We start from the raw sequence: 27,572 nt of genomic DNA, 5'->3' as shown, positions 1-27,572 counted from the left end.
CTCATGCTGTGTGAAGTGCGAATATTCGCACAAACCACAGAGTCCTTGTATGCCCGGATTGGCGAGCGACGGGCTTGGGGTGGGTGGTCACATCGCTGCGGGAGGCTTCAGAGGCGTAAAGACACCCGCGTTGAACCAAAACGGGAAGTGCGGAAACTGTGATTTTCCGTTTTAGTTTGGTTTGGAGTCAGTGCGAGTGTCACCTCTGAAATCTCTGGTCCCCGAGTGCGTGTGTACATAATTTTCGCATTATACAAAGCGCCTGGAATAACAATGAACGAATAGTAGCAGAGGAAAAAATCGGTGCTGGTCCCTCCAGCATAAAACTGCGAGGGGTGGTGCTTTGAATTTAAGTGCACGTGTGATGGTAGCAGCAGCTGTTGCCAGCTGGATAAAATATTGAATATTGATTGAGTAACAAAGTAGACGTAAAAAAGGTGATTTAGAGCAACACGTGAGAGATGGTATCGTAAAAACAACTGGAAACTTATTCAATATTCTTGACTGTGTAAGACTGAAAAATGTTTAAGCTGTGAGACGCGCTGACATTCTCTCACATTTGCATAAGCAAAAGATTAGCCACTACTTTCTGCCGCTGACCATAGAAAGCAAACGGATGGAATTGAGCAGAACAGTGAACAAGGATCAACGGAGGTAAAGCCGGAAAGCATGCTTTTTCCGCGTGTGTCAATTCGGTATACTTACTAATCTAATTATTTCAGGCACACTCCACTAGCATTGAGTAACGAACAAATGGCATCTACACGGATTATCACAAGCAACACGCAATAATAACAGTTGACAAAACAGCGAAAGGATTAGGTTTTCTATATTTTTTACACTACCCATGCTACTATTAGCGGAAAGGAATTCAAGTTTATGATTAATACTTATGCTTGAAATAGATGGATTTCTGTGCTGATTTTGCTTACCTGAAATGAAAAAAAAAACGAAAATTAGTTAAACTCTCCAACAATATGTAATGTAGGAGTAACATCTTCTATGGCGAGTGTGAAATTCTTTTTTGTAACTGCCCTAATATAGGCTTTTGAACCTCCTAATTAACCTTATTCAAAAGACAAGTTTTGTTTGTATGTTCCAGTATAACTTTTGAATGTCTCAACCGATTTCCACCAAACTTGGCATACTAATTTTTTTACAAAGCAAGTGGTATTGAGAAGAGTGAGGTGTAACCCCCGTACCTTAATTCATGAATAAGTCCAGGTTTGTCGTGCGTAATGGGAGTATACTGATTGAATTCAATGATTATTAGGACCTCAGTCAAGTCTGGAGCCCAGAAGTTGATGTACAGAGACCAGAACATGATTCTGATCCCAGTTTTAAAATTCAAGACTTCTGGAACTCGGCAAAAAATCGGAAGCGATTTAAACTTGAAGCAAAATGTGAGGATGATAGAGGAACTACTATCTCCAAATTGTTGATTAATGCATCCAACCCTCATGCCGGAAATATATAAGAAAGTGGTTATAGAATGGTAAACCAGAGATTGGCCCTTAATTGTTAAAATGATATAACCATTATACATTTTTATATATTGAAATAATACACGCAATACAAAAAATATATATATTTTGTGAAAAACAGTAACAATAGTTGTGAATCAAAAGAATAAATAGAAAGGAGATTCAAAAAAAAGTATCCAAAGGAAGAACAACGAAGCAAAATGGTGTAAAATCAGAAGAATGTTTAACTGTTCTGTTGGCTAGCGTACAGGATTAACTAGTGATTGAAAATATTTTTACAGCCAAAACGGTTTGTTTGATTGACCATTACGGTACGTCTATGCAAAGTTTCAGCCGAATCCAGAATGGTCGATTAAATTGGTAGCCCTTTTTTGTGGAATTGTAACATATTCGGTTTCTTACGAACAGAGTAATCCTCTTTCAGATGGCTTATGACTCTTGAAACAGGTGGAGATGTAGCGGCCCCAGAATACATAAGAATTATGTATTTTTGGAGTAAAATCCGACAAAAACTTGTTCTCATGGGCAGGGCCGGATTTAGAAGCTGGGGGGCCCGGGGAAAATTTGTTTGTGAGGCCCTCTTTTCTTATAACATTAAGAGGTAACGTTCTGGAAGGTGACAAGCAAAAAAAAAGGTCGCCCTAGGACTAGGGGGGCCCCTTCAATCGGGAGGCCCGGGGCATTTGCCCCCTTTGCCCCCCCTCAAATCCGGGCCTGCTCATGGGACTTACATAAGCTCATCGGTTTCCATTGGTTCTACATGTTGCTCTATCCAGCTCCCGTCGTTGTCTATACTAACGTTTACTGTAAAAAACTACAAAGATTGCCGATTTTTCCTGGATTTACTCCACACGCGCTGACAAAACTACTCATGCAACATCAATCATAGTAACCGCAGAAAATAATTGACAGCTCTATCTGTCGAACTCTAACCGTGATGGCGAAAACAGTGAAGCTAAGGCCTGTACTCGATAAAAAAGCACCGTTTTAATTCGTGTATAACTTCTTTGGCCTTGGGTGAAAATTGATGAAAAGCTAGGTATGATTAGTTTGGAGTGTATTATTTGCATGTGCAAAATTTCATAACAATCGGTTCAGTGGTTATTGAGTTGTCATCGAAACAAGAACAAAATCACCAGAGAATGTAGCGCGCCGTCATCGAAAATCCGTCTGCGACCATGGGACCCATACAACTGAGTCTCGGGTGGTAAAATCGTTTAGGAAGTCCCAGATGACCGATCGGCGGGCTGGAAATGAAAGAAAATTGAAGACAGCTGACCTTGTGAAGGCCCTGAAGGTAGGTTTTGGATTATTTCAACCATAATCCGAGCCTTTTGATTCACGACGCAGCTCTGAAGGCAGAGTGTTTCGCCTGGTTCGTTAAGCAAACCATGAAGCGAGCTGGGCTTCGTGTATTGAAGGTCCGGAAGGCACCGAACCAGCGTGATCAATAGAACACAATGGCCAAATCCCGCGCAAGAAGCTGTTTCGAGAGTGGTTAACAAAATCGATGTGTGTGGTTGTTATGATTGACGAAATTTGCATCAAGGCAAACGCAAAGCAGATACCGGGGCTGGAGTTCTACGTTGCCAAATCACAGTTTAATGTTCCGGAAGACATAAGGAAGCTGAAAGTGGACAAATTCGCCAAAACATACATACATGCCTATATGCGGTAAACTGAATAAACCGTACATCACAACGGGTACCATCAACAGCGAAATTCACCGCACCGAGTGCCTCCAGAAGCGTCCGTGCAGTCCCACGGAGCACAGGGGGGCAAATTGGTCCGTTGGTGCGACAAAACCTCATAACTTCTTAACAATTGTTTCCACAGGGTTCATGTCTTCGGCAATGTTGTTCACCATAAAAACATCTCTTTTAAAAAATGTATTTAGGCAGCTTCAATTTTTTTTTCTACAGATGGTGCTGACCTCTATCTTCTGAATAAATGGTACTAGCCATTTTGTTTCTTCGGAAAAGTTGTTTATATCATCAATTGACATAAAGTTGTCGAACATATTACAACTGTAGGACTGACCGTTAACGAGATAACATGTTTTTCATTATTCATAAACCGAAAATTTCAGTAATTAGTTATAACTTGGACTTAAGTACATATGTTTCCATTTCAGATATATTCAAATCTTCGAGTCATCATGAAATGAATTATTAACAGTTTGTAGTTGACTTTGTATAGTTTTTTGTCAACCTATGATGTGTCATCATTTTTGAGAAAGAATATAAAATATAATTTCAATGTTATTGTTTGTGATAAAATATTTCAAATAGGAACATTGTTGAATTTAAGATTAGTTGGTCATGTTCTCTTTCTAAGAGCTCCTCTTGTTTAATTTTATTCCATTTAACATGGATATTAGACGCTTACTTTTGTTTAAAAAACTGTTCATCCAATAACAAACCGTTTCCTAGTACTAATAATTATTTCCGAGGGATCTTCATACCACTGGACGTCAGTTTTGAAAGACCTCCGAACACAATTATGGTCGTGTTGCATACACCGACATTCAGCGAAGCCTATGGTAGGAAAAACATCGATACGGACACTGCCGATTAACGATTTCTAACATGAATTGACATGAAAACAATCGTTGCAAAAATTCGAATTACTCGGTAAATTGCGACTAGTAGCAGCTGATTTTTGGTTTAGTACTAGTCAAAACATTGTATTTTAATTCAATAATAGTGGCATAGCAGAACAACGTAGAACTTTTGGTATTTCATATTGCCGAAAATGAGGAAAAATTACAGAAAAACTTGTTTTACATATGCCTCCTACGAACCTATTTTCAATAAAACTGTCCTAATATCACATTACCTATTAGTTAATACTTTATTTTATGAGGATCATATAATTTAGCTAATTAATTCCTAAGTATTTGCATGCCCTACTGGAAAATATCTGTGAACATTTTTTCTTTCATTTTACAAGCCTTGCAAATCCTCATTTTTACAATATTATAGCACATTTTCTAAATTATTTTTAAAGTAAATCATCATGATTTCCAGTCGACAACATGTCTACTGCAAGTAGAAAATTAAATGAGGCATGAAAACTGAATTTTGTTTTTTTTTTTTAGTTTTGTCGCGACTTTTCTGGGTTCTGCCCCACAGTGCGGAGGCGAGACATTGTTTTGGCCGAACCTGGCATCATGCCATTATACGCAATCGACGTTGGATTGCTGCAGACACAATAACGTTGTTTTTGTACCAAAAACCGCCAACCTTTCGCAATTCACCAGATATTCGTCTGGTGAAAAATTTCGGGCCATAAAGAAGACCAAAGTTCGAAAATCGTCCAAGGTATTTAAGAACGAGTTGAAGTTGAAGAAAGAATGGATGACAGCGACCAAGAAGGCTCGACTATGTAACGAGAAGTCTGGAGGGAAAGTTGCTAGCTTTCTGCGATGGAAAGAAAATTAAATAAAGTAATTTTGCCGAAACATAATAGTCGATATGTTTTAGTTTTTTCCATGAAAGTTTCAAGAAAATCCGACTTAAAATAAATGTTTGGTGCGTTTTTTTTTTAGTGCAGGCCTCACTCCGTTCAAAAACGTGCGCGTTCAAAGAACGGTACCCCGCTGCGTCGAAAACGGACATCGTGCTGCGGAACGGACCACAAGCTCCAGCATTTACAAAATCTGGGCATTGATGGACAACAAACGAAAGCAAGCCCGATTCCTGACGGCTGAAAACCCTGAGCGACAAGAAGCTTCAGAGTTTTCTGAAGAAGAAGATCAAGGGGAAAGTGGCTACCTCGTTGAGTGCATTTGGCCTGGAGGTCGATGCAATCCGATGGAATATAGAGAGGTACGGAGATGGTTTGAATATCGGGTTCAAAGGGCTCATTCAAGAGTAACGGTGATGACGTAAAACTCCAAAAGCATTGTGGAAAAATTAAATTAAATTAAATTTTATCAAGCTATTTTCACAAGTTTTGAAAGTTTTATGCTAAATGGCCTTCCTGCGCCGTTAAACAATACGGAACACCGGTTCAAATATATGTGTCTTCTTCTTCCTTAACTATATATATACCTCATTGGGTGCAATCGGCCAAATAGTGAGAAAGTATCTGGCGAAAATGGACATACATGTTAGGAACCGGCAGTCCCGTCCACGTCCCGTCTTGGAGCAACAGGCTACGACGCAGCAGCAGCTGCTGAATAAGAAAATCAAGTCGATTTCCCCGGCGAATCGCGACGAGGCGATTGTGATGGTCGACGAGACCTATCTTACCCTGGATGGCAACGACTGGCAGGGCACTCCGTATTCGTATTCATTTCACACACCAAGCTCCCCAAGAAGATGCTGCTGTGACTGACAATCGGCGGGAAGGGGATGTCAAAGCCCCTCTTTTTTCGCGGACTGGCCGTGAACGGGGAAATTTATACGTGCCTGCCGGAAGTTGCGTCTTTTATCGAGGAATACCATAAGGGCTGAAACACGGTGTTCTGGCCAGATCTGGCGTCGGTTAACTACTCGAAGGGATTGTTGGAGGAGATGGAAAGGCTAAATATCTATGTAGTACCCAAGTCAGCGAACCCGCCCAACGTACCCAAGCTAGGTTCCATCAAGAATCTCTGGGCAAACTCCAATAATTTTGACGCGAAAACTGAGAAAGAATTGATGAATAAAACGAAGAGAGAACTCAAAACATGTTTACACGCATGTTTTCGTCTGCCGTGGCGTATGGAACTGCGCTCGCTAGGGCGTAGATTTTTTTTGCGAATAAGTTAATACCTTCCCTGGAAAATTATCAAACTCAATTATCTGTCTTAGTCTTTTATCACCATAAAAAAAAAGTTTTGTTTTATGCAAACGTTATACCAAACCGACTTATGATAGCTATTGGTGAAGATATCGTCTGCCCTCCAGTTCCTAATCAGTCCTTGGAAGCACATCACATCGATGATCGACTCTGCACCATTTCTGCTGATTGTACTTCTGGTCCCAACGCTGCCCAGATCTAGGTGGAGCTTTTCCGAAGCTTCCAACAAGATCTGACCCCTCTGGATCGCACAGCGACTTCCCCACTCAACAGTCCAAGCGTGGGAGTCAGCCACCACCACCAACGGCATCAGTCCCTTCAGCTCCAAGGTTACGAGGTCAACCATCTGAACAAACCTTTCGATAGACCAACGTGGCGAAGCGTAATAACTGCAGTTGAACACCTAGACAACCGCGTATCTTTCGTTTGAGGTTGAAACCCCCTCCTGAACTGGGAGTCTGCTCGTCGTCCATATGGCCGCAATACTGGACCTATCCGCGACCCAGTAACTGTTTCCGGGAAGGTTACGGCAGGTGTCCGATACGATGGTGATGTTCGACAATAATTCAGAGGCTGGTTGATGTAACAGCTACTAGCCAGCTTGGTAGTGCTTCAGATTCACCTGTGTCACCCTTACATCCGAGGCTATTGGTCACGGCTGGGCAGCTCGGGCCAATTGGCTCCTGTCGGGTTTTCTCAAAGCATCTAAAGCAAACGTTCGGTTGTTGTAAAATGCTCAGAGGGCACACTGACCAGCCAACATTAAATTTGACTCAAAACTAGGTTCGCATCTATCGATGCTAGTCAGGAAGCGGCCACCTGGTTCCCGGATTGACTCAGTGGTCACTTCCACTACGCACTTCTACTTGAGAGCTTGTGCAACGTCGCACCCCTTGGTGATTTCATCCAGGTTTTTAAGCTAGAAAGTCCTCTGCATGCCCGGACTGGCACCTCTTTCTCTCCAACCTTCTCGACTATCGTTTTATTCGCGTCCCTGCGCCTTACGTTCCGTGTCACTGCTGAGCTCAAGAATCATCTCGACGGATGATCCGCACATCCGCCCCTAAATCCTTAAGCTGGGTTTCGCTTTTTATTTTCTTCAAGACTTTAGACTACTTGAACTCGTCTGTTTTAAGTATTAAGGCGCCCCTCTGCTCCACAGAGGTTCGGTGTCAGGTCACCGATGATATTCGCCAAGAACACGATAATCACAACTCGCGGCCTCGTGTCTACCGACTTGGTGACAGCCTTGACTAGTAAGAGACCGTCTACAAAAATGTCCAGTGTAGACACAGACGTGTTTGCCACCTTTCCACTCCCGGATTCCGATGCATCCGCCCCCACGAGCGAATTACCCCATACCTGCACCAAGCATCATCTCGCCAATTCAAGCCATTGTCCTACGACTTAACCGCGCGCCGACCCGTGCCATGCAACTCTGCTCGGCAGCTGTAATAGTCGCTGATGTCGTTAAAAGCTAGAGGGGCAGTACAGTTGAAGTGACGACAGGGCGTTTGGGCAATCAGAGATCCCATTTAGATGTGCAGTCGTCATGAGTTGGATTGAACTTGTAGATTTCAATATCGTCTCCGTACAATAGTCACGATTCAGGAGGCAATATTCTGGTAATATTCTTGATGAATAAACAAAAAAGCAGAGATCCTTAAACACTGCCTTGGGGTACACCGGAGTTTGTAAGGAACCAGTAAGATTCTGACGAATCGTAATATGCCGTGATCGACACGATTGTACGCAGCTTTCAAATCCATATTGACTGCACCAACTCGAAAATTTCGATCAAATGATGTAAATTCCAAGAGGCTAGTCGTCACAGATTTTCCGTGACGACGATCATTAGATGGTCGTAGACTTCGGTCTCCATAACCTTCGAGCAGACGTACAGGGATAAAGTTCCACTATAAAGCTCCACGTTGCGTTTATCGCTCATTTTTGAAATCGGGAACATGTAGCATTCTTTCCAGCTGCGATGGAATTGTTGACACTATAGAGTAATGTTGAAAATAAAATAGCTCTTCATTTAAATTGTTATAGTGGGCTGTAGCTTTATTCAACACCGAGTGTTGTCTTGTCCGAGTGTTGTTATCTGTCTAGTACAGTGCTTTTTCGATTTTATCACGGTCAACAAAAATTTGGCGAAATGAAAAAAATCTAGATTATTTTTGTTGAATAGCACTAAAATTCATAAGATTTTGAATAGAATCATGCACATCAATAGTTCAATAGTTTTGCCTTTCTCCTAGAAAGGTATAGCAATCACTTGCAAAACCGAAAGTATAAAAGTGCTCCAAAGGGCCGAATGGCATATATCACTCGACTCAGCTCGACGAGCTGAGCATTTTCTGTATGTGTGTGTGTGTATGTGTGTGTGTATGTGTGTGTGTGTGTGTGTAGGTGCAGACTTTTATTCTCACTCTCTTTTCTCAGAGATGGCTGGACCGATTTACATTAAATTAATTGCAAATGATAGGTCTTGTTGTCCCATAAGACCCTATTAAATTTTATTGTAATCGGATTTTTAGTTTAGAGGTTATGTCTCGAAATGTAAAAATCATGAAACATCATTATCTCCAAAACCTTGCGAACCGATTTGAACAAAATTGGTTTCAAATGAACGGGCTACCTGAAAAACCCTTAACTTTTGAATTTTATAAAGATTGGACTTGTGGTTCAAAAGTTATGAAAAAAAACGTGTTCTGAAGACTGTTTATTCTCACTCATGTTTCTCAGATATGGCTGGACCGATTTTCATAAAATCAGTGTCAAATGGAAGACCCTATTGATTTGTTTTGCAATCGGACTATTACTTTGCCTGTTATGTTTAAAAATGTGAAATCCAGCTATGAAAAGGAACATATTCCGAAGACTACTTGGACTCACTCACTTTTCTCAGAGATGGCTGACGCGATATCCACAAAATTAGTGTCAAATGAAAGGTCTAGCTGCCTCATGACACCCTATTGAATTTTACTGTAATCGAACTGTAACTTCGTCTGTAATGTACCGAAATGTGAAAATCACGAAACTTCATTATCTTAGAAACTACACAACCGATTTTAATATTATTATCAGATGAGCGGGCTAGTTAAAGGTTAACTGATGAATTATGATTGCACACGTGGTTTCAAAGTTTGGCTGCCCTATACGTTCCCATTTCATTTGATTATAATCGAACTTAAGAAACCGTTATGTATTAAATTGTTAATAAAACAACGAAAGTCTATTATCTCAAAGATTACATGACTTATTTGAACATAACTAGTGTCATACGAACGAGTCATCTCTCAAACTTACAACTAACAAAATTCATAACAATTTGATATGTGGCTCAAAAGTTATGGAAAGAAAAGAAATTCAAAGACTATTTGAAACTATACTCACTTTGATCGATATATGTGGCCTCAACATAATTTAAATGTGGTGTCGAACTATTTGAACGTTCCGAATTCATTGATTCCTTGCGACGTGTTTAAAGTCTGAAAATGCACGACGAATCGATCAAAGTCAAATAACAAATCGTTTGAAATGATTGGTTTTATCGAAATGACAACATCCTCGACTTTTGGCTTCTGTACATCGCCTCAATTCTGAATATATTGGGTGGTATTCGGTCATTTTCAGCAGATTTGGCTTCAATCTGGCACCGGAAATACCCATTTTGGGAGGTATTTAGTTATTTTGGTTGTTTTCCAGAAACTAAACTGGTCGTCTTTAAATTCTAAATGGTGTCCAGGGTCAATGTTTGGTTTCTATGCATCATCTCGATATCCATATTGAGTATTATTCGGTCATTTTCGACTGTTTCCTAGAAGTTGCCATTAAGCAATTCAAAATGGTGCCTGATTGGTTATTTTAGGCTCTTTTTCACAAACCGGAAGTCGCCGTCTTGGATTTCAAAACGGTATTTAAGATAATTTCTGGCCTCTGAGCGTCATTTTGGTTGAAGAAACACCCATATAGGGTGTTATTCGATCATTTTCGGCTCTTTCCCAGGAACCGAAAGTCGCCAACCTAGAATCCAAAATAGGGTCTGTGGTCGATTTCGAGTCGAACCATTATGGACATATCTGTTACCTCTAAAACCATTCTCATACCAAATTTGGTTGTATTTTCTTGATTAGCTCTTGAGCTGTGCGAAATTTGTGTTTCATTTGTATGGGACCCTCATAGAAAAGGGAGGGGTGTCAAACCATTATGCACATATTTGTTACCTCTAAAAATATTGACCTGCCAAATTTGGTTCCATTCAGTTGGTTACGTCTCAGAATGTGCAGAAATCTGTGTTTCATTTGTATGGCATCCCTCCCTTCCAAAAGAAGGAGGGGTGTCAAAACATTATGGACATATTTTTTACCACTAAAAACATTCACCTGCCAAATTTGGTTTCATTTAGTTGATTAGTTCTCGAGATGTGCAGAAATTTGTGTTTCATTTGTATAGGACCCCTCCCTTCCAGAAGAAGGAGGGGTCTCAATCTATCATAGGAACCTTCATCGGAATCAAAAACCCCTACATACAAATTTTCACGTCGATCGGTTTGGTAGTTTTCGAGCCTATATGGATCAGACAGACAGACAGACCGGACTGCATTTTTTTATGTATAGATTACATCAATTTTTAAGAACCTTAAGAATGAACATACATTTATTTGATTGAAACGTTCATGTAAATCTATTTTTACAAATAATAAGTTTGAATGAGAGAGGCTGGGTCTGACCGCTAGGTGGATTAATTTAGGTTTTATTATAAGTTTAAGATACATTATATAAAAAAATAGCATTTTCACGAATTTTCCTCAATACAATTATATATTCAATGTCAATTTGATTCTGTTCTGCCCATTTTACAGCATAGTTGAGTAAAATTAATGCTTGTTCATGTGAAACTATGGAATCGCAAGATTAACCAGCATAATTGGCATCATTTTCACTAATTTCAATCAACGACTCACTGACAGTAGCATCGTCAATAACATCTGAAGATTGGTCGTTTGATTCTTCTTCTCTTGACACTTATTCTCACGATTTCGCTTTCCGTCAATCTCTTATTGCAGAGCCTTTCCTCTTCGCATTCTACAGGATTGTCTTCTGTGTCACAGTCTGATATTCCAAGCCATTTAATCAAAGGAAGGTCATCTTTGTCAATGAATCTAGTCGCCTTCAATGAACCCAAGTTTTTCTAAGATCCTTCGATACTTTTATCACCCACAGCTTCCCAAGATTCGAATAACCAAAATATAACATTCTTTAGGTCATGGGCGCAACTAAGGAAAATTTCTAGGGGGGGCTAGTTTTCATGTATGCTATTTTAAAAAAGAGAAAAAAGAGTTTGAATATGCTTATTTAATAACGCTTAAAATAGTATCGTAGAAGCAGAAAAAATCACTTCGGGATAGAATCTCCGATGATGTACTGAATATCTTGAACACATTGTCAACGCCAAGCTCTTTCAGCAACAATGATTCGATATTGAGGAGAGCTAGATTTGGTAAACGGCTGGGCAGTGCTTTTTAACAGTTCACCCGTACTAGTGAGAATAAAATAGACCCCAGTGTGGTTCAAGGCTTAATGCCCTATTCCTACCTCCACGTGGTACCGACTGGGATACGAACAACCAAGGAAAAACCGGTGAACCGGTGGGGTAGTTGTTCTCCTTAGAGAGCAGCTTGTCTGCGCGTCTACCCCACAGGCTAGGGGCGACTCAAACAGCGACTGATCCGGACCGAACGGTTGAACTATTAAATGCCGTGTCTCGCCAGCTACATCCATGGCGGCAGCTCCGTCGCGAGACTAGGCATCGCAGCCCTAGTAAGGCAGCATACTAAAATAAACATACTACGGAGAATCAAGAATTCAAAACGAACCGGAACAATCGGCAATGACCCAGCCGACGAAATAAGGACGACGATTAGGAGCTCAATACATGTAACAGTAGATCGCTTAACGACCCGGTTGTCGACCGGATTCTGCTGGATCAGCTAGAACCCCGCCACTTCGACATCGTTGCGCTCCAGGAGCTTTGCCTGAAAGGAGAGAAGGTACGGTGGATTTGTGGCCGCAAGGCACTGTACCACCAAAGCGGCAGGCAATCAGCGACAGGTTGTGTTTGTTGAGAATTGAAGGCCGGTTCCACAACTACACTATTCCCAATGTGCACTGCCCTCACGAAGGAAGACCTGATGCAGGGAAAAAAGCGTTCTACGCACAGCTGGAGAAACTGTACGATAGCTGCTCGCGTAGAGATATCAAGATCGTCGTTGGGGACATCAACGGAAGGATAGACTTATACAAACCGGTTATCGGCCCGCACAGCCTGCTATGCACCAACTTCGCAGCTCCCCGCGGATTAGCAGTCCAAAGTCCCTTCTTTCCTCGACCAACGTACAGCGAAACAAATTGACCACGTTCTCAACGACGGCCCGTTCTTCTCAGACATTACAAACGTACGCACCAATCACGGTGATGATCGGACAAGACCACTTCGATAAAAAAAACTACAAAACCCTGATAACCGATAGTCCTCTACGGAAGTCCTTTTGATATTTTCGAACAGAAGGTGCCTATCGGCGAACAGAAGGTGACTATCTACGGTGGAGCACAAGCGGACGACGGATAATAGCTACAGCGCATGAACCATGAGCTACAAGCGCTGCTTGGAGAGAACCCCATTGCACACCTGGCGAAAGACAATAGGTTGCGGTAGGCCGGTCACATCGTAAGAATGCCGGACGACAACCATGTGAAATCACTTCTCTTCAGCAACCCTACCGGCACAAAAATTAAGGGGCGCAGCGTGCATGATGGCTCGACCACATCGAAAGAGACTGGTGAAACACAGCCCAAAACCGAGTAAACTGGCGACTTCTTGATACAGCACGAGTTACTACAGCTCTCCTCTGACTGGTAAGGTGAGTAAGAGAGCAAGGGTTGAGAATCGATCCTGGGTGCAGAACTAGTTTTAAGCCAATGAATGACGACATCTCAATTTGTGTTGATTTTGATGCTCTGATAAGTAGCATGGAATGTATATATATATTGAATACAATCATTCTCTGGGAAATTCTAGGGGGGGCTAAACACGTTCTAGGGGGGGCTTCAGCCCCCACTAGCCCCCCCGTAGTTGCGCCCATGCTTTAGGTTCTCTTTGTTCATAACAACGGCAATGTCTGAACCAAGGTTTTTAATCGATAATTTATCGTAAACGCCAAAAACGATACCGTCTGTTATCGTTATCGACGATAACGCTTACGTCTCCAGACATTATCGTCATTGTCAATGACGATAGCTACTGGACGGTATCAAATCAATAACGTTTGTTTATTACCATCCACTGCAATACCACCTTTTGCTTTATTAGATATATCATTTAGTTGCATTTGCAAATATGACATTGCTACATACCTCACTATTCGAATTTGTGCTTTAAGCGCCTCATAAGCTAAAACAATCAACACTGAGAATTTTTTTTTCCTGATGAGAAGCGAAACATAAACAAATAAGGAAAAGTTTCTTCCTGTTGCCTAGTGATGTTTCGTCTCCAATCCTCCGGAGTGAAAAAACGTTTCCTCACCCCGTGCCGAGTATATTTTATCTTCTGATACTTCTGATACTAATACTAAATTTTCTAATGCTATGAAAAATAAGATCATTTTTCATTTGTGATTGCAAATTCGAATGCTTCATATATTCGTTTATGTTTTTAGCGAGCAAAACAACATGGAAACGATGCGAAGAATACTCTATTATGATGAATTTCAGAAGAATGGAATGTTTAAATTAATATAAACGATGTTCTGTTACATATAACTTTTTTGTCCTATCCAAAAAATTTAGCAATTGAATTGAGTTCATAAAACTATACACATGCACTACGAACACAACACACAAGTGAAAATTATGTTTCGAATACATTTTGTTCAATTGGAAGGATAATTTTCTTGATTTAGATTTTTTTTTTGAAATAGCGTGATAAAAACGAAAAACAGCGTGAGAATATCGAGCGTGAATTTGGCGATTAGTGATAAAAACGACTGTTGATAAAAGCGAAAAAGCACTGTATCACTCCTGTTAGTAGACATGTTGTCTCTGCTTCTAGTGTGATGATTCTGTTGTTCCGAAACTTTGCTTAGAATGGTATTAGTGTGGATAGATCCCCGAAGAATTTGATGAATATGAGAACAATATGAGTTGTTCTGCCCATTCAAAGAGCTCACCTAGAGTATTTACATATTCTTGAGCAGGACTTAACCAGGAGATTATAGCTCTCCTTGTCATTTTTCCTGTGGCAATTTGAATTACAAAGTTTTATTTTTCGTGTGGTATGCCGAACGATGATATTCAGCTTCTCAAATTATATATTGGTTTATACCTACCATCTGTTCCTGTTTAGAAAAAATGGTTTTTTTTTCGAAATTTAGCGTAATAATGTTAAACTGTATTTCATATCAGATCGATTATTTGAAAAAAGGCTGCGAACTATCGGCTTTGTACCTTATCAAAAACACGTGAAAAGAAAATCCAATTTCCCATAGCATCCGTTTTCGCGCAGTTGCAGTATTTCTTCCTGGGCGGAAGAAAAACTCTGCCAGCACAGCCTGAAAAGCCTACGGCGCCAATCAAATTCTCCACTCAATTATTTAGGATTACCAGCGCGCGGCTGCTACCTCGTTATGCCAGAAGAGACGGCTTTGCTGATGGCACGTCTTCGCCAGGAGGCAGCCAGTTTAATTCGATTTTGTGAAACAACACCGGCTCTCTATTCGATTATTCCATCACCTGCCCACGCATTCGTGTTCCAAGTGCGGTCCAAGCGCCTCGGGTACAGTGCTGGACAGCAGGAAAGTTACGTCTCGAACCATTCCGAGAACTAACTATTCTGGTCTTCAAGAATTTTGACATAATCCACTTAGAGAGATTTATCTTCACAACTTGTAGATCTGTAGATATTTCCCATGTCAAGTCTAGAATTGCCCGAGAGCTTTACATGGGAAGACAAATTTATGTACTTTCATCTTACTTCGAAGCCGGCACCTAGCCCAAAGTTCGAGACGAACACTATCCACCGTTCACCCCTTCATCTTGAGTGGCCAAGGAAGCAGCACTTGCACTGGATGTGGAAGGAAATTGAATGCCGTGAAATGAGAGTGCCTTCAGCGAAGGATCTAGCTGTTTCCACATCCTCCTACACAAGCACAGGTTGGCGCCCGCCGAGCGTCAAAGTCAGTCGACTGTAACTGTTATGAAATATATTTTTCTCAACTTCTCCCTTTTCAATTTCCTGTGAATTTTATTCGCAATGGCAGCGAAAAAGTCTCGCAAATGGAAGAGTAAATCAGCTGCTGTTCTGGTTTTCATCTTGGACAACAAGCACTCAGAACATGTTATTTATAACGACTGGCAGTTTGGAAATAAATATTCTTTTAAATTGTTACGCAGTCGATCATAGGACAACATGAAAATCCGATGTGCTACTAGTGATGTGTGTTGAATGAATCGAATGTAATAACGATAGTGGATACAACAAAACCTCCAGCTCCTCCAGTGTGTATTTTGCTGTAGCTTTTCCGAGACTCGTTTATGTTTTATGTGTTCTGTAGTCTGTGATTGTCGTTTGCTGATTGCAGTGCGCCAGCCAGTAGCGCCAGAGTATGATAAAAATTTCCTGAATAGGACACTAATAAATCACCTTCCTCCGAGAGCTCAGTTTTACTGGGCGGCGCGGGCATTCACGGTTGCATGAAGTGTAGTGTAGTGGAAAGTCTGTGCTCGCATTAATGGTTTTTCTGAATAGCAGCCGAGCTGACGGTTTGACCTTTTGTGGGGATTTCCACTGGCAATAACTGTCAAACTCATGTCATGGCTTAATAATGGTTAGATTTCGAGCGCAAACTGTAGCGCAGGGTGGGGCTGTGAAAACTGTTTTCAATTAGTTTTGTTATATGGACGAGCAACCGAAAGCTCTGGATATTAGCATATTTTAGTTTCCTCTGTTTGGTCCTAATGTTTAGTTGACACGAAGCAATTTCAGTTTTCAAATATTGCGATCCAGTTGGTGCCCAAGTTCCCTGAACCAAAAAATAGAAAATAAAATATTTCAGAGTATTTTGTATCTGTTTTTCCTAGATCTCATTTTAGCATCACTGACACATTAATCTGCTTTTCTAGTGGAACTTGTTCTTCAAAGATGGAAAAATATATATTGTAATTCCAATCTCTGGTTGTAAAAATTTAAAATACTCTTTTTCTCAACAATGTAAAACCACTCATCCAGAAGAATTTAGCAAACTATTAAAAGCCCAAACTGTACTTCAAGTGTCATTTAGTCGTAAACTACTCTTATCATTTGTACTTCTCCGAATCAAAGATTCTGAGGCATGCAATAACTAGCGTTTTCTTTTCTGCCTGTAAAATTTGACATTATTGCCGCAGGCAACTGAAGTTTTATGTTTAGTACAGAAACAGCAACAGAGAAACTGTTTCCTGTTTTCTGTCTGCAGTATATGTACAAGTACGGTAAGAATTGCCTGTACTATCGTCTTGCGTAAATCTCTGAAATCATCCAGCGGCTTAGAGAAGCTCACTTCGCTAGTGATATATTCTGCTAAGCATCAATATCTGTACTTTGCGGTGAATGAAACTAATTAGAATGGTTCAAAGAATTTTAAAAGCATGGATTCAAATGAAGCCGTTAACCTTTGTAATCCCGAAATTTTGAGCCACTCTAGGCTGCAAACATACGCAAGAAGGTACGTGTCCTTCAAAACTTCTGTTTCTTGTTACTGCCTGGCATTCGATGGAGACGCACGGTGGCTGACGGGTGGCCGGGGAAAGTCAATATAAAAGGCTGACTTTGCTCGGTGGAAAGGATAGATAGATAGCCTAGCTGTTGACAACAGAATCTACAACGAACAACCTTGAAGAATGTTTGTTGTGGAGGAAGTCTTTAGTATTGGATAAGCCCAGCATCCTGTGCCGAAGCTAGACGGGAGCTTTTATCGTTCCGGGAAAGTGCAGAATGCGAATATAGATTAGTGCCACCCTAAGGTTTGATTATTATAGCGTTCACCTCACACATGCATAATAGTAGAGCGTAAACAGTGCATATCAATATAAATATAGGAACGGTTATCGTTTCCAAGTGAACAGCCGTGCCACATGGGTGTCATTCTTCGCTTGCACGACATTATCGGGAAAATGACTAACGGTGTGGTAGAATTTAAACCCGCCTGCCTCGGTATAACTACTCGAGACACAAAACTATAAGTAACTTATATTTTTAAGTGTACTGCATCGTCGTACAACCATATTCTTGGCAGTCAGCCAAGCTCTTGTACGTTTCAGAGGAAAATTTCGCTCAAACTGTGAATCACAAGACAGCAGATTGTGATTGTGATGTTGATCACTGACAGTGACTGACGTTTTGTCACTCGAAAGCAGTTAGAATACGGAGCGCTGAATTGATATGTGAACAAGAATCATTTCAAAAGCACTACATTGTATTAAGCGTCTTATTCTTAATCTTATTATTTAATAAGCACAAATGCTCTGTACCCACATAATCTAATTCCATAATGCATATTAAATCAGGAAGTGGTCCCAAAGCTGGCTCAGCACAGTAAAGCACATTTCCGCAGAAGCTCAACGCTAAAAGTGGGCGCGCAAACGGAAGGATGTCACCCGAGGTGCAGGTGCGAAATAAAATTTGAGTTTGCTGCTAGGCTAGCCGACCTGGCGGAAAGGGTACCATAATTCGATACCACGAAAGTTGAAAAAATGTTGGTACACGCCGCAGCCACGTTATGGCGATTTCATGCCCCTCTACTCGACAAGATAGAGTTTTACCAGGTCAGCTGTAGAGTACTTCCATGCAAAATAACGAAATGGTTCAATGCGATTATCGCTGATGTGGAATAAAAGTGTGCTGGTATGTTATACACTAGTTTGAATTTTTGGTGATCTGATTTCTCTTCTATTTTTTGAACAAAAATTACAAGTTAAATGCTGAGGTGTCAACCCTTAACACATTCAAATGTAATCGAAGGGATGTGACAGGTGAAAGTGTTTAGAAATAGTATTCTCGGAGAGAATCAGTAATCTCAGTAAGTTTCCAAGTTATAACGAAACTGCAACACCAATCATAGTAACCCATAAGTCAGCAGACAAAATTTGACAGCTCTAACCGTGATGACGAAAAACAGTGAAACTATTTCAGAAGTATACGCATTCAAAGAACGGTACTCCACCGCGTCAAAAATGGACATCGTGCGGCACTTCGTGAATGCCGGGTACGTCTATTCCGACATTTACAACATCTTGGCACTATTGGACAACAATCAGAACATCGAAAGAAAGCCCGGTTCCGGACAGCCGACGACCCTGAGCGACAAGAAGCTCCAAAGGATACTGAAGAGGAATATCGAGAGAAAAGTGGCTACATAGCTGCGTGCGCTTGGCCAAACAGTGAAAAAGTATCTGGTGAGCAAGGACAAGACTGCAATCCCGTTCTCGAAACTGCAGGCAATGATGGAGCGAGAGCGGCTGAATAAGATGGTCAAATCGTTTTTTCTGGCAAATCGTGACGACGTGGTGGTGGTGATGGACGACGGGACCTATCTCATCCTAGATGACAACAACTGGCACTTCGTATTTTATTTCTGAGCTGAGGTTCATTTCACACACCAAGTTCCATACGAGAGTGCTGCTGTGGCTGACAATTCGCGAGAAGGGGATGCCAAAGCCGATCTTCTCTCGCTCTGGATTGGCCGTGAACGGGAAAACTTACAGTACGATGTACATACCGGAAGTTGCGTCGTTCATCAAGAAACACTATGAGATCGAAGACCTCGGTGTTCTGGCCGGATCTGGCGTCGACCCACTACTCGAAGCGATCGGTGGAAGAGATGGAGCGGCTTATCACCGATGTGATATCCAAGTCGGCGAACCCGTCCAACATCCCCCAGCTGCACTCTATCGAGAATATCTGGGAAAATCTGAAGCTTGAGATCTACTCCAACCATTTTGACGCGAAAACTGAGGAGGAATTAATAAATCAATTTAAGAAAAAACATAACACATGCCTGTTTCATGTCACGCATGTTTTCGTCCACCATGGCGAATGTTCCGGTTAACTATCGGAAGGCCGCTCGCAAGGGCGTAGAACTTTTTTGCAAGTAAGCTATATAATAATAACTAGTTATAAAGTAGGCAATGTATGTGATTTTTTCGAGGGTCACAGGCTGAGGATATCATTTAGACTTAGAAAAAATTTCCCTCGTCGAGACGGGACACGAACCCGCAATCTCAGATGCCTCCGGCATGGTGTTTTGGCCGAGGGAGGAGGGAGAAAAGACTAAGTGAATCAGTTGCCTTCGACACCTTACATGGAAAATTTATCAAACTCAATTATCTGTCTTAGCTTTTTTTATAACCATTCGAAAAAGGCAATTTTTTATGCAAACGTTATATTCGATTGAGGTTTATCCATTTGATGGTGTGTAGCGATAGATTTGATTAATTGGCTTGAAGTCATTCAAACCTGAAACACAGTTGTAGGTAGAGAACCACGTCCACCACACCCTCAAAACAAAAAAAAAAAACAAAGGTAGAATCATGCTCGATGAAAACGTTTTGTCAAATTTTAAATTTTAAAATAGGTAAAACTGATTTTCACTACTTCAATTAAAAATATGTGTTTGTTCTCGGAAGGGCGGTTGGCTCTAGTTTCCACAAAGATGGAAATTAATCGATGGAAATTAATATGATACCTTCTTTCGGGCACCGGATAAAAGCTTGTTCAATTTTCTATCATTGCAGATTGCTAACTGCATATGACGCGATATGACTCTCGCTTCATTACACTGGTCAACAAAGGTGTGGCCCTAAAGCTCAAACTAGTAACAAATGAAGGATTATAGATGTTTAGTAGGGTGTCCCAAAAAATGTCGATATTGAAAAAGTCAAGGTGCTCAGCCCCAAATTGAAATATATTGTTATTTATAGCATTTTTGTAGCATTTCGACTTTCTAAAAAATTGTTTTCAGGTTGCAAAAAAATGATTTATGAAAAAATGACTTTTTTAAGCTGCAAACCCACTACTACATTTGTTGTTGTTGAATATTTTGCAGGTTCAGTTTAGCATTGCACTTAGTTTTTTGACTCCCAGAGCCCATTAAACATCACAGAAAAAAAAAATTTCTAATAATTTTTAGATAAAACCCTTTAAAACACAATTTTCATTTTTTCAAAATTTTCAAAAACAAATGCGTTTCTGGGTGGCTGATAACTTAATAGACGGTTTAAAAATTCGGAAAAATCTGCGAAAAAAGTTAGAACGAAAATTGTGACTATTAGTGCCTTTTAAAAGAAAACTCAATGTTGCACGTTATATGTAAGAGATAGAAACATGATATCTTCGGTAAAGTTTCTTGTTTTAAGATAACCTGAAACCTTATCGAAGACACCATGCGTCTATCTTATTCTGATTAATAAGTAAATTTTTTACCTCACTTATTGGTGGATTGATCACCCTTCTTTCTACATTAAAAGATGCATTTTTGAATATCCTGAAACTTCTCCGAACATACCTTATGGCTATAATCAACATTTGAATCACTATTTAGGAAATTATACGCAAAAACGGCAAAATAAAACACTGTGCAATGGAAATATTGACCTTCAGTGGCATTTTTGACAAAATGCATAGTTTTCCATCACATGTGAAAACGCCAATATCTCAGCCCCCCGATAAGATATCAAGGATCTTTTTCCATGTAAATTTTTGTCTTGAATTCCGCTTAGCAGTAAAAATTTGAGTTCTTGATAAAAAAAAATTTATTTGTGTTTTGAAGGGTTTTATCTAGAAACTGTAAGAAAAATTAATTTTTCTGTGATGTTTAATGGGCTCTGCGAGTCCAATAATTAAATGCGATGCTGAAACAAACCATGCAAAATATTCAAAATCAACCCCACAAAAATAAAAACATATGGAAAAATGTAGAAATCGAACAGGTTTGAAAAAAGTGCAAAAGGTTGGTTCTGCAGCCTAAAAAAATCATTGTTTCATGAATCACGTTTGGGCAATCTGAAAACGATTTTTTAGAAAGTCAAAATGTTCTACAAAAATGCTATAAATAACATTATCTTTCAATTTAGTGCTGAGTACCTTGACTTTTTCAACATCGATTTTGAAGTAGAATACTTCTCTCAAGAAGTTCGGCTACATAGGGATGTGAAATGAAAATCTAAAACCGAAAAAGTGAAAAATATGTCCAATTTCAAATGCTAATAAATCGGTTAGTATTCGATGGATTTCCCTAGTTCTTGCAGCAATAGAATGGAAAATCTTCTAAGATTCTTCCCAAATGAAGATAGTTGTAATTTTATTATTCAAACTACTGTACTATTGAAAATAGTCAAGCCTTGTCAAAACGAAAAATTCGACCTCTGATTATATACCTTGCAGTTGAATATATGCTATTTGGCCTACATAAGAGCCTGTTTCAGCCGAAGCCGCTCATAATAGTTCTAAACACCGACAACAGCAGTCATCCCTTAGCAGCAGCAGTAGCTGTGCCGTGGATACCAGCGATGGCGGATAGCGGCCACAGCTGTGGCGTAGCACTGGATAGCGCTCTAGTTGCAGCGGATCTCAGCATCGATAGCAGCTGATGCAGGGACAGCGGATACCAATGGCAGCGTATAGCGGCCACAACTGTGACATGGCTACGAATAGCGTAGCAGTTGCAGCGGGTATATCTGACCATGAATCATTTATGCAATAATTGAATGAAAATTGCAATTGCAGCAATCGGACTTTTTCAAGGCTATTAAATACTTTTGGAAGAGCATAATGAATGGTTATTAATAAACTGCAACTGAGGTTTGATGCTGCTGCAAATGCAAAGCAGCGTGATATTTGTTACGATTTGTCGATGCTGTACATAACAAGCGGTATATACGGAACAAATCCGATTTCAAACAGAAAAGCTCGGCACGTTCTGCTCACGATGCTGAGTCTGTTTTAGAAAACTCTCAACACTTCATTGAGAAGGATGTAACGCCTTGAAGAAGACGGTTATGGTTAGACATAACAGCAGAATTTCGACCTTCATACTCATGTCTACCATCGGCAATATCAAACACGCAACAATTTGCTTCCATGCGACACGGGGACGGGAACATTTTTTTTCCAAGCCGCACAACACGACACAATACATATTATTTTGTTGCCTAAATGAGAGCTCTAACAGTCCGGCTCGACAGAATGTCCACAAGAAATCGTTTTTGTACATCCGTGTTACGAAACTGAGAAAATATGTACGAATTGAAAATAAAGGCGAATCCAGAATGAATGAGATGTATTTTTCGTACATGAATATTACATACGAAATAAAAAATTAGTATTACATAGGAAATAGAATTTTTCGAACGTTGTAGAATGGTATAACTGGAAATAATTTAGCCACACCTATTTTTCCAGTTAGATCATTCCACAACGTTCGAAAAATTTATTATGTCAGAACGGATATCGCACGCTATCTGACCATGAAGCATTTATGCAATAATTGAATGGAAATCGCAATTGCAACAATCGGCCTTTTTTAAGGCTACTAAATATTTTTAGAAGAGCATAATGAATGGTTATTAATAAACTGCAACTGAGGTTCGATGCTGCTGCAAATGCACAGCAGTGTGATGTTTATTACGATTTGTTGATACTGTGCTTAACAAGCGGTATATACACGCAAAAGTTCAAGCTTACATCATCCGATGTGTCCTCTCAAAACTCACATTAAATGCTCTGGCTTTTACACGTGCGTAATGAATACATTGACAGAGATTGAAATCAGAATATGTATCATACACACAAAATCGTGGTGCTTCGGTAGACTTCGGTTTTGGGCAAACGATCAGTTTTGGGGCTCTTAAAAAACCGCTGGTTACTTTCGTGAGTCGGTGCGTATGAAAAGCTCATGCATCCCTAATCACCGTCAGCAACCGAAACAGCCAACAGCGAGTCTCGTTGCAGAGGAATTTATTGACGCTGGTGCCAGTAACGTGGAATCGAATGCATATGAATAAAACCAGAATCGTCGTTCAATGCAAAATGTTTGAAACAAATCCAATGTCTTTTTAAATGTTATTGATTCGATGATGTTTTTGAATGACTGGATTCATGATAGTGAATCGATCAACTCATATATACGTTAACCTAGTCAGTACCAAAATCATCAGTATTGATTACTACTTGCACTGCTTTAACGATAGCAGCATTCTGGAAAATATTACCAATACCAGTACAAATCCAAGGCTTTGCTTTGCTTTTACCAGTACGAATCCTTATGGCAATACTAGAACCGATTAATACTTCAAAAGTGTTTTGATTTTGAGCCGTCCAATACATTGAACATTCGCTAGAGCACCAAATGCGTTATGAACAACACACTTTCGTTGTACTGGTTCCGAAACAGTACAGAAATTGCTCTGAAAGACGCAATATTGATGTGGTTACGCACAGTACAACTTTTGCGTGTACGAAACCAATCCGATTTCAAAATGACTGACACGCAAGCAGCCGGCTTATCTGTCTTGTAAATGTATTCTACTTCAACCTGGCGGTCGTGGCTTTGCACACAACCCTCCTGTGATTTTTTTTGGGACGCCCTAATGTTTAGCCATTCCTGTGAACTTTGGTGCCCCAGCTACTAACATCTCCTGAAAATAACGTTGTAGCGACGGACCCGGCGAGCAATTGTGCGAACTCTCACGTAGTTGACGGGTTTTGGTAATGGCTAGGGGCACCAAAATTCACAGGAATGGTTGAAAAGCTATAATCTCTCTAGGGCAGCTATTTCAAGCTTCAGGGCACCATTTCTTCCACCTTTGTCGACCAGTGTTATTAGCTCTAGTGTATCCTTCCAAGCAAATTCCAACATTTTAGCAGCAAGATGCTTCGTAACAACCGCCAGATCAAGAGGTACTCCATCACTAACGCGCATAATTAACATTACGAGATATAGTTGTACTACGAATTAAAACCCAGCACGTGCTAAATGGGACTTTCCTCTGACTTCGCTCCTTTGCCACGACCAGATAATGAAACTTTGTAAGTGATAAAATGAGAGAATTCGAAAAAGAAGACGGACTGCACTGCATATTGTTTCTAGGTATACCGACGACCGTTATGCTTGAAATACATTAGTTCTTTGTCAACAATAAAACCGTCAGCAAGCATATCGTTAAGATTCTCAGGTTAAGATTACACCTGAAACAAGCGGCGAAGCAGCCAAGTTCAGCGTTCCGTACGTTTGCTATTACTGAGAGAGCTAGCAAATTATGATATGTGTGACCGTAGTTCTACATTTATTCCAAGCGTCGAAAAAGTAGTCCTTGGAATAGATTTTTTTTCACTAAAGGTAATTATATTTTATTTATATTTTATTTATCGAGTTAATTTGAATTATGTTAAGTAGAAATCTGTGATTAAGCCATTTAGAAATATGTGACACAGATTAAACTGCCAATTTCATACAATAGCTCATCTCAGGAAAATCTTTTGAAAATTAAGTTTGAAGAAACGCTGTTAGAAATAACAAGGAAACGATAATCATCCAAGTAATTCGCAATAAAGCTCTATTTAGAGTTCCAAGCGAAATGAAAGTCTCATACAAAATGTTCTTTTTTCACGCTCGTCAAAAATGCAACCTGTAAAAATTTCACTTCGCTTGGAACTGTAAACAAATTCGATCCAACGAAATCGAAGGTTGTGGATCTCATCTTTTTCACTTGGGTTTACTTTTTCACGCATGGAAACGCTAGTGGAAAAAGCAGCAGCAAGCGAAAACTTGATTTTAGGTGCGTTTATATTCTGTTATTTGCAGTCAATTTTCACTTCGCTCGGAGTGCAGACTCGTGAATTTCGCTTCGTTTAAACTGTAAACTGCAAGCTGGTGAAATACCTGCGTGTTCCACAAACGGGTTTTCCCGACAGATTTCGCTAGCGAAAATTTACGCTTTTTCACTTGTCAAATTTTTCACTTCGCTTGGAACTGTAAACAGTGCTTAACCAGAAAATTACCAGACTCGCCGTATGCCACTATTATGACCAAACCAATGGCACTTTCTAGTTCCCCGAAATAATTTATTTGTAGTTGTAAAACAGTGTGGGTGGCACTGAATTCTGCTTTGAAATAAGAAATTGTTTGAAAAATACCTATTTCAATCACACATTAGCGACGTTTTAGCAGGTTGCAGAAAACTAATAACTTCTTCAAACTTCAACAATTTTGAGGCACTTAAAAGTGCCATTGGTGTGTGACAATAGTGAAACCGACTTGCTTGTTTAGTTTAGCGTCATTGAAGATTTCTTTTTTCCGACGACATGGGATGAGTCTAGTTCTCCTATTAATTCTTCACTCACTGCAAGCAAGCACACATTATGTGTTTCAAGTGAACAAACGCTACCAGAACACGCATAACTAACTATTAGCAGTGCCCAAACGGCTGAAAGTGAATGTGCCACTTCCGTACAAAATCAGTAACAAATCCGGACATATTCAGTAGTGCTACAGCCAAGGTATGTTATGGATTTTCGCAGGCATATCCGTAAATGCGGAAAACCCGGATGAAAATTGACATCTGCATTCACATCCGCATCATTCATAAAGGAATATCATGCGGATGATGTAAAACCAATGATAAAGTTTTGTAGTAAAATTGCGGCACGCAAGTCTACTCGCACGGTTCTTCAATGGTGGAAGGGAAAACTTAGAATTAGCGCTCAACTGCCTGTCCTGATCAGACCTCCAGCAAGTATCCCTAGTGAACAACTGTTCAGCAGTGCTGGCTAGACTTCCGATCTGCATCGTCGTTGGCTTACTGGCGAGAAAGCAGCCAAACTAATGTTTATAAAGTATGATTTGCTATTGGCTGCTATCGAGTACTGTTTTCCTTTGTTCAACATGTTGTAGATAAACATGTTTTTAAGACAGTTTATTCTCAATAGTATTTTTTCTAAACCGCGATATTCATTTCAGCAATCGCACTCCGATTATATTGTTTTTCGAATCTCAATACCTGTCCCTGTTACCAAAATTTTAATGCCCGCATAGCGACCATTTCAATTGCATTTTGTATAAATTGCGATATCAATTTCTGTATCCTGATTTTAATATCCGCATCCACATCAGAAGGTATAACGTCCGCATTCGCAAACTTACAACCGCATCTGCAGGTGTCAGAAAAATCACATCCGTAATATCCGTGCTACAGCCGTGCCGGTATGACAATGCTTCTCACACAAACGGGAGATCCAAAAACTAGCCCTAATCTAAGATCATTAGTGCGGTCCGCTGATTTCTTCTGCTGGTGTGTCCACTTTAGAAGGCTGCAATCTTATTCATCAATTACTCCTCAGTATTACGCTTTAGGTTTGCTCAGAAAATCTCGATGAGACGCAGCTGGGGGACGTTGGGCGGGTTTGCCGACTTGGCTACAACATAGATATTCAACCGATCCATCTCCTCCAACGATCGCTTTGAGTAGTGAGCCTACGCCAGATCCGGCCAGAACGCCATGTCTTTGCCCTTAAGGTATTTCTTGATGAACGACGCAACTGGATTAAGAAACAAAAAATTGTTTTGCTTCTATACACGGACCGATGAAGCCAACAAATCTACAAACAAACCAGAATGGAGCAACTTCACTTCGTAGCACTTCATGCTATAAAATTCCTCGTTCATGACCAGTCTGGAGCGAAAGAAGAGCGGATTTGACATCCCCTTTTTGCTGATTGTCAGCCACAGCAGTACCTTCTTGGGGAACATGATTTGTGAAATAAACTTCACTTCGTAGCTCGCTTCCTTCGTGAGGGAAGTAAAATGCGAAGCGCCCTGCCAGTCGTTGCCATATAGTGTGAGATAGGTCTCATCGTCCATTACCCCTACGTCGCGATTCACCGGGTAAATCGACTTGACCATCTTATTCAGCCGCTTCCGCTCCCGACGTAGCCAGTAGACGGAACTGTCGCATCCTGACACGCATATCCATGCTCGTCGAGTACTTTTTCACTGTTTGGCCAGTTGTACCAACCTCCCAGCTGCAACCTCCTCCCCGCAAAAAGGGTGAGGATCATGTAAAGACAAATTGTTATTGTATCTTTGAGTATAGATTACACTCATGATGTTACATTGAACAGTTTTCAAATACAGTCGAATCCCTTCATAGCGACATCGCAAGGGACTGTCGGTATAGCGAAATGTCGCAATAATACGAAGAATGTTTGCAT

General features: G+C 40.4%; 1 protein-coding gene across 3 annotated transcripts in view; it reads right to left on the bottom strand.

The window, feature by feature from the left end:
• LOC129727253 (TLD domain-containing protein 2) overlaps window positions 1-27,572 on the bottom strand; it is a 494,969-nt gene that overhangs the window by 407,107 nt on the left and 60,290 nt on the right. The window lies entirely within an intron of this gene.

The sequence above is a fragment of the Wyeomyia smithii genome, chromosome 3 (genome assembly GCF_029784165.1).
Source record: "Wyeomyia smithii strain HCP4-BCI-WySm-NY-G18 chromosome 3, ASM2978416v1, whole genome shotgun sequence".
NCBI lineage: Eukaryota > Metazoa > Arthropoda > Insecta > Diptera > Culicidae > Wyeomyia > Wyeomyia smithii.
This window is presented reverse-complemented; position numbering and strand designations above follow the sequence as displayed.